Raw genomic sequence first — 7,852 nt, 5'->3', positions numbered from 1 at the left:
AATAAAAGTGGATGCAATTGAAAGGCATTGATACCCAGCAGGTATCTGTAACTAAGGGCCCATTTAGCCTTAATGATTCAAAAAAAAAAAAAAAAAAAAAAAAGAGGGTCTGTGAAAATGACCGTCCTCTGTAAATGGTGACTAAATCTAAGTCTGATTTTATACATTCAGAGCACTTTGTTTTGATAGTAATGGTGTCTTTCTCTTCCCAAATGCAGGGGAAACTCTCCATGAGCACTGTCTGCATCCTTTATTATGGAAGGCCTGCTCTGTAATGGAGTCATTATCTCACTGGAAGACTAAGAAAAAGTGTTCCTTCTTTCCTGTCTGTATTAAAGTGTCTGCTCCTTGACTCAGTTATTAAAATGAGGGAGCAAATAGCTCCTTGTTCTAATTTTCCTTATCAGCCTCCACAGGGCCCATTTCAGGCTGTCTGTGAAGTGTTAGAACGCAATTGTGTGCTTGAATAAAAAGGAGAAACTGAATTAGAGCCTCTTAAGACCATTATACTGTCTTATTTAGTAACACTGTTTGCCTCATCATTACTAAGCAATGACCTAAGTGTTCTTCCTGAGTAATAATAATAACACCCACATTTAACTAGCACTTTACACTTCACAAAGCACTTTCCCAAATGTTTTTTCTTTTGGTTACCTCTTTTGAGTCCTGAAAAAATGCTGGAGCACGTGGGAGAGGTGGGGAGAGGGTTTGCTGATCATCGGTTTACAAAGACAGGGAGTAAATCATGATTAAATAATCACTTTAACACTTCAAAGCCAGAACTGAAAGCAGATGAGCTGGTATTAGAGCAGAGCCTGTTTTGTCTTTGGTGAGGCCACAGATGGCCATTGGGAACTCAACACTGAGACTCCCTGCAACCTCTGGGTAAAGCCCTCTGGATCCCAATTTCATTTATTGATTTTTTAATTCATTTTTTAGAGAGGGCGAGGGAGAGAGAGAAGGGGGAAGGAGCAGGAAGCATCAACTCCCATGTGTGCCTTGACCAGGCAAGCCCAGGGTTTCAAACTGGCAACCTCAGTGTTCCAGGTCTACGCTTTATGCTCTAGGTCACCACAGGTCAGGCCTTGATTCTAATTTCAATAATAGTCTGAGAGGACAGAAATGAGTCAAATCAGAAGCACTTCCTATTAACGGGCATAATCACAAACATTTGTTATTAATCCACACATTATGGAGAACAGATTATTTTTAAAAGTTTTTAATTATTTAACAGCTATTTTAACTATGGATCTTTATGTAATTTCATAATCTGTTTAGTTATTACCATATATCAAGAAAAGTCCACATTTTATAGAACGTTTCAATGTTGTCACAAGTGATTTGATTATGAATGATCTAGTAGTTATATATGCTCTTTTAGAAGTAAACATAATCCAATAATATGTTTGTATAAACCAATTTTATAATAAACTAAATTTTATAAGTTTTTCTTATTTATATAATTCCTTAAAGATGCTATTTAAATGATGCAAATAATTTCTACATCACTACCTTTACTGATTAATTTCTATTTTGAGTAAATATAGTTTTCTTCAAGGAGAATGCATGTGTATGACTTTTAGATATTTCAGATTGTTTAGTCTAAATCATCTATAACTTTGTTGAGCCCATACTACATGCCAGGACTTACTCTTACCCTAGGTAGCAAAAGAAATAAAATAACTAGGATAATGTTTATTTCCCCATTTGATGGTTTGCAAGTCCCCAGAGATTTCTGAAAATATTTTTTCATTACCAAAAATAGCATCTTATCTTCCTTAGCCTGGAGACTCTATAAAAGTAGAGCCTTACCAAGGACCAAAAATGGTAATACATTGGTTAAACTAAGGCCAAGGCAAAAGGGTCAGGGAAAAGGGAAGGGAGGTCAGGGAAGATGTGATGTGCTACAGCAATGCACCATTGTGTGGGTTCTCACTTTATAGGGAGCCAGCAAGTTGTTGAGCAAGTGTTAAAAGATAAACAGAGTACGTATATTAAAAATTTTTAAAGTGCCTGACCAGGCAGTGGTGCAGTGGATAGAGCATCAAACTAGGACATGGAGGACCCAGGTTTGAAACCACAAGGTTGCCAGCTTGAGTGCAGGCTCACCAGCTTAAGCAAAGGATCGCTGGCTTGAGCATGGGATCATAGACATGACCCCATGGTTGCTGGCTTGAGCACAAAAGTCACTGGCTTAAAGGCCAAGGTTGCTGGCTTGAGCTAGGGGTCACTCACTCTGCTGTAGTACCCTAATCAAGGCACATGAGAAAGCAATCAATGAACAACTAAGGAGCTGCAACAAAGAATTGATCCTTCTCATCTAGCTCCCTTCCTGTCTGTCCCTGTCTGTCCTTTTTCTGACTCTCTCTCTGTCTCTGTCAAAAAAAAATTTTAAGGGTTTATTCGAAGGCCCTGGCTGGTTGGTTCAGTGGTAGAGTGTTGGCCTGACGTGTGGAAGTCCTGGTTCGATTCCCAGTCAGGGCACACAGGAGAAGCACCCATCTGCTTCTCATTCCTTCACCCTCTCCTTCCTCTCTATCTCTTTCTTCCCCTCCTGTAGCCAAGGCTCCACTGGAGCAAAGTTGGCCTGGGTGCTGAGGATGACTCCATGGCCTCCACCTCAGGCACTAGAATGGCTCCAGTTGCAACTGAGCAACACCCCACATGAGCAAAGCATCATCTCCTGGTGGGCTTGCTGGGTGGATCCCACTCAGGCACATGTGGGAGTCTGTCTCTCTGCCTCCCCACTTCTCACTTCAGAAAAATACAAAAAAAAAGTTTGAGTAAAAATTGATTCGAATCAGGCAGAAGCAAACTGGAAATTCTTAGGAGAGCTTCGCTGTTAGGAGCTTGGGAAAGACTTTTCTAGAGAAGAAGCAGAAGCAAGGCAAGAAAATCGTTTGATTGGCTGTATGTAGTTTAAGCTGTTGACTTGTTTGGGTGAAGCTGGCTGACTATTGGTGCAAAGTTGCCCTTAGGTTTTGATTTCTTGCGTATGTTTGCTTATGTAGGCTACTAAGGTATTACAGCCTCTCATTCTAACTGTCTCCTTGTCCAATTAATTTAACAAAGTTCTGCTTATTCTATGTTAGAATTTCTTTGGAAAGACTATAAGAAGGAACTACTCAAAGTAGTCCCTGAAAGAGAGAAAGAAGGTAGAGTTTATGTTTCAGTTTCCCTTTTAAAAAAGAAAAACTAGTGGGTTTTTTTTGTTTTTTTGTTTTTGTTGTTGTTGTTTTTGCAATGGGTTTGCCACCAAAACACAGGTGTCGTGAAAACCACCACTAAGTCAAGGCCAAAATGGGAAAGGAAAAGACTCATATTAACATCGTAGTCATTGGACACGTAGATTCCGGCAAGTCGACCACTGCTGGCCATTTGATCTACAAATGTGGTGGGATCGACAAAAGAACCATCGAAAAATTCGAAAAGGAGGCTGCTGAGATGGGGAAGGGCTCCTTCAAGTATGCCTGGGTCTTGGATAAACTGAAGGCTGAACGTAAGCGTGGTATCACCATTGATGTCTCCCTGTGGAAAATTGAGACCAGCAAGTATTATGTGACCATCATAGATGCCCCAGGACACAGAGACTTTATCAAAAATATGACTACAGGCACATCTCAGGCGGACTGTGCTGTCCTGATTGTTGCTGCTGGTGTTGGTGAATTTGAAGCAGGTATCTCCAAAATTGGGCAGACCCGCGAGCATGCCCTTCTGGCTTACACACTGGGTGTGAAACAACTGATTGTTGGTGTTAACAAAATGGATTCCACTGAGCCTCCCTATAGCCAGAAGAGATATGAGGAAATTGTTAAAGAAGTCAGTACCTACATTAAGAAAATTGGCTACAACCCTGACACAGTAGCATTTGTGCCAATTTCTGGTTGGAATGGCGACAACATGCTGGAGCCAAGTGCTAATATGCCTTGGTTCAAGGGATGGAAAATTACCCGTAAAGATGGCAGTGCTAGTAGAACCACACTTGAAGCTTTGGATTGCATCCTGCCTCCAACTTGTCTAACTGACAAGCCCCTGTGTCTGCCCCTCCAGGATGTCTACAAAATTGGTGGTATTGATACTGTACCTGTGGGCCGAGTGGAGACAGGTGTTCTCAAACCTGGCATGGTGGTCACCTTTGCTCCAGTCAATGTTACAACTGAAGTCAAGTCTGTTGAAATGCACCATGAAGCTTCGAGTGAAGCTCTGCCTGGGGACAATGTGGGCTTCAGTGTCATGAACGTGTCTGTCAAAGATGTTCGACGTGGCAATGTGGCTGGTGACAGAAAAAATGACCCACCAATGGAAGCAGCTGTCTTCACAGCTCAAGTGATTATCCTGAACCATCCAGGCCAAATCAGTGCTGGCTATGCACCTATGCTGAATTGTCACACAGCTCATATTGCTTGTAAATTTGCTGAGTTGAAGGAGAATATTGACCGCCATTCTGGCAAAAAGCTGGAAGATGGCCCAAAGTTTTTGAAATCTGGTGATGCTGCCATTGTTGACATGGTTCCTGGCAGGCCTGTGTGTGTCAAGAGCTTCTCTGACTATCCTCCTCTGGGCCGTTTTGCTGTTCATAACATGAAACAGACAGTTGCTGTGGGTGTCATCAAAGCAGTGGATAAGAAGGCAGCTGGAGCTGGCAAAGTCACCAAGTCTGCCCAGAAAGCTCAGAAGGCTAAATGAATATTATCCCCAATACCTACCACCCCAGTCTTAATCAGTGGTGGAAGAATGGTCTCAGAACTATTTGTCTCAATTGGCCATTTAAGTTTAATAGTAAAAGACTGGTTAATGATTATAATGCATCGTAAAACCTTCAGAAGGAAAGGAGAATGTTTTGTGGAGCATTTGGTTTTTTTGTGTGTGTGGCAGTTTTTAAGTTATTAGTTTTTAAAAATCAATACTTTTTAATGGAAACAACTTGACCAAAAACCTGTCACAGAATTTTGAGACCCATTAAAGCAAAGTTTAATTTAAAAAAAAAAAAAGAAGAAGAAAAACTAATCAAAGCAGTGGCACAGTGGAGAGAGTGTCGGCATGGTACACTGAGGACCCAGGTTCAAAACCCCTGAGGTTGCTGAGTGTGGGCTTATCTGGCTTGACTGTGGGATCATAGGCATGACCCCTTGGCTGGCTTGAAGCCCAAGGTTACTGGCTTTTACCCAAAGGTCACTGTCTTGAAGGCCAAGGTCACCGGCTTGAGCAAAGCATCCCTCACTTTGCTGTCGTCTGCCAGTTAAGGCACATAATTATAATATAAGAAAGCAATCAATCAAGAAAGCAACAACTAAGGTGCCGCAACTATAAGTTGATGTGCTTTTTATCTCTCTCTCTTCCTGTTTGTCTGTCCCTGTCTGTTCCTCTCTCTCTCTCACTCTCTCTCACACACTAAAATAAATAAATTTATTAATTTAAGAAAACTAATCAAATTTCACCCTACAGAGAGCTAGATTATGCAAATCAGAAAGTCAATTACTACTCCCAGGGGATGGTGTTTCACTCAAGTCCAAACATGGATGGAAAACTTGGTGAGAGTAAAACTTCAAAGGAGTGAAAGAGAAAGAGGAAGGAGAGAAAGAAGGAGGAAGGAAGGAAGGAAGGAACTTAGAGATAGCCAATTATCTTTTATCCCAATATGGTATCCCTTCTCATTTTATGTTTCAGACTCAATACATAAAATAATTAAAAATCTGGCTTTTATCTTCAGTAAGCTTCCAGTAGCTGGCACTTAGTAGTTGCTCAGCAAATACTGAATAAATAAATAAATGGATGAGATGAGTGCTCTCAAGACTTCATCACTAAGCTGTTAGCATTCAGCGACACCTTGGCAGCTCTCTGGTGCTGCTATAGGTTTATAATATTTTTATTCTTCATCATATTTTTGAATAATCTTTTCTCAGTGTGTATAAACATTACATCATCTTTGAGTGCGTGCGTGTGTGTGTGTGTGTGTGTGTGTGTGTGTGTAGTCTTCCTCTCCTTTTATGTTTCTATCTCTTTGGTTTTTTGAACAAGGGAAAGAAATTAGAGGGAAAAAATGAATCACTTTAATTATAAACGCTGCTGTGGTCTCTCAAAGACATGAATGCCCTCTGGTGACAGACATCCCAAAGCTGGCTCCTCTGTAGAGAGTATGTGTTCTGCCAAGGCCTCTACTCTGCCAAGTTCCTTGATATCATAGATCTGCTCCAGCTCAACTTTCCCCAACACCCCCTATGCCCCCACTTCTGGCAGTCCAACCCTCAGGCTTGTTTTCCTGGGGTCCTTTCACTTGGTAACCAGCCCTCTTAGGCAGATGAGGGAAAAGTATTGTCAACATGGCTCAAGCTAAGCTTCCTCTAAAGTATTCAGTTGTCAAGGAGAATTTCTTTCACTGTTATGGAAGAATGAAGGTGTTAGTAATTTCTCTAGAACAAAAAGAAAGGAAAAGGAAAGGAAGAGGAAGAGAAAGAAGGATGTTAGTCAAATAAGTTTGTAAATATGATATATATGATATATCTGCTCACTTACAGTTTGTATTGGGTGTGTGAGACAGGCTGTAGACTGGCAAGGTCTTTATACCCTAATGCTTAGTTTTTTTTGTTTGTTTTTTTTTTAAAGATAAATGAGTCTTTTTTTTTTTTAGATTTTATTTATTCATTATAGAGAGGAGAGAGAGAGAGAGAGAGAAGGGGGAGGAGCAGGAAGCATCAACTCCCATATGCGCCTTGACCAGGCAAGCCCAGGGTTTCGAACCGGCAACCTCAGTGTTTCCAGGTTGACGCTTTATCCACTGCACCACCACAGGTCAGGCCTAATGCTTAGTTTTAAGACTAAGCCTTTCCCACTCTTTTAATACTAAGATCTTTTCAACATCCTTCTAATACTAAGATCTTCTCAACACTAAGCTTTTCCCCACACCCTTGACTATTGCATGATGTGGGGTGATGCATGCTTATGAGGAATTCCATTTATGCCTCAGATGAATGGCTTTGTATCAGAGACTTCCTTATTTGTATATTGGCTTAAAGACTTTAATTTCTACACTATAAAGTGAGGCAGACCAGTGGCTCTCTCACTCTCTCAGTTCCTTCCATTAGCATTGCAGAGGAGAGGCAGCCAAGATGGTGGTGTGCTGAAGGAGAAGCCAGTTAGTTTAGAGTTTGTGCAGAGAGAAGGAGATGGGGAACAGAGGTGAATAAGGCTGGTGGGGCCTTTGATTCTAGGAAACTTGGATAAGTCAGTGGCTTTGGGAGCCGTGAATGAAAAAGGAAGTATTTTCCCACTGTGTGTATTTTCTCACCCACCAGGTGCAAGCTAGGATTAAATAATGGCCTACCAGTTCTTTGGCTTCATTGTTTCATTACTGTCTGCCCAAATTCAATAAGAACCTGCATGTGAATGGCCATGATGGCAGCCCCTGGCCATACAGAGGGGAATGAAAAGGAAAAGAAAAAGGAAACATATGAAACTAGAAAAAAAATCATCAAAAGCAACCATTTCAAGGCCCTAGACATCCTTACTGCAAGCTATCTATGTTTGCTAATCCTCCCCTCCATCTGATTTTCTGACCTTGGTACTCAAATCACTACCAGGTAATTAGATGACTAAGCTAATCTAATTCCTGTTGCAGTGGTATTGATAAGTATGAATGATGTAATTAATGGCTTAAACTATATATCTAGATAACACATTTGCAACTTACTGGGTCCTTCAAAGTTTTACCTATAAGGAAGAGGGGGGAAAATGATAATTTGAGCAATAATGCAAATCAAAGATGGGGATATTTTAGATAGAAAAGAGAATGATTCAGCTCTTAAATGTATTATGTATCTAAGTTGCTGCGTTCTCTATATGCATTAAAATTTAT

General features: G+C 40.8%; 1 pseudogene; it reads left to right on the top strand.

Moving 5' to 3' along the window:
- The first annotated feature begins 3,226 nt into the window (after nt 1–3,226).
- LOC136306160 (elongation factor 1-alpha 1 pseudogene) lies at nt 3,227–5,012 on the top strand (annotated as a pseudogene).
- The last annotated feature ends 2,840 nt before the right edge of the window (nt 5,013–7,852 follow it).

The sequence above is a fragment of the Saccopteryx bilineata genome, chromosome 5 (genome assembly GCF_036850765.1).
Source record: "Saccopteryx bilineata isolate mSacBil1 chromosome 5, mSacBil1_pri_phased_curated, whole genome shotgun sequence".
In the NCBI taxonomy this organism is placed as follows: domain Eukaryota; kingdom Metazoa; phylum Chordata; class Mammalia; order Chiroptera; family Emballonuridae; genus Saccopteryx; species Saccopteryx bilineata.
This window is presented reverse-complemented; position numbering and strand designations above follow the sequence as displayed.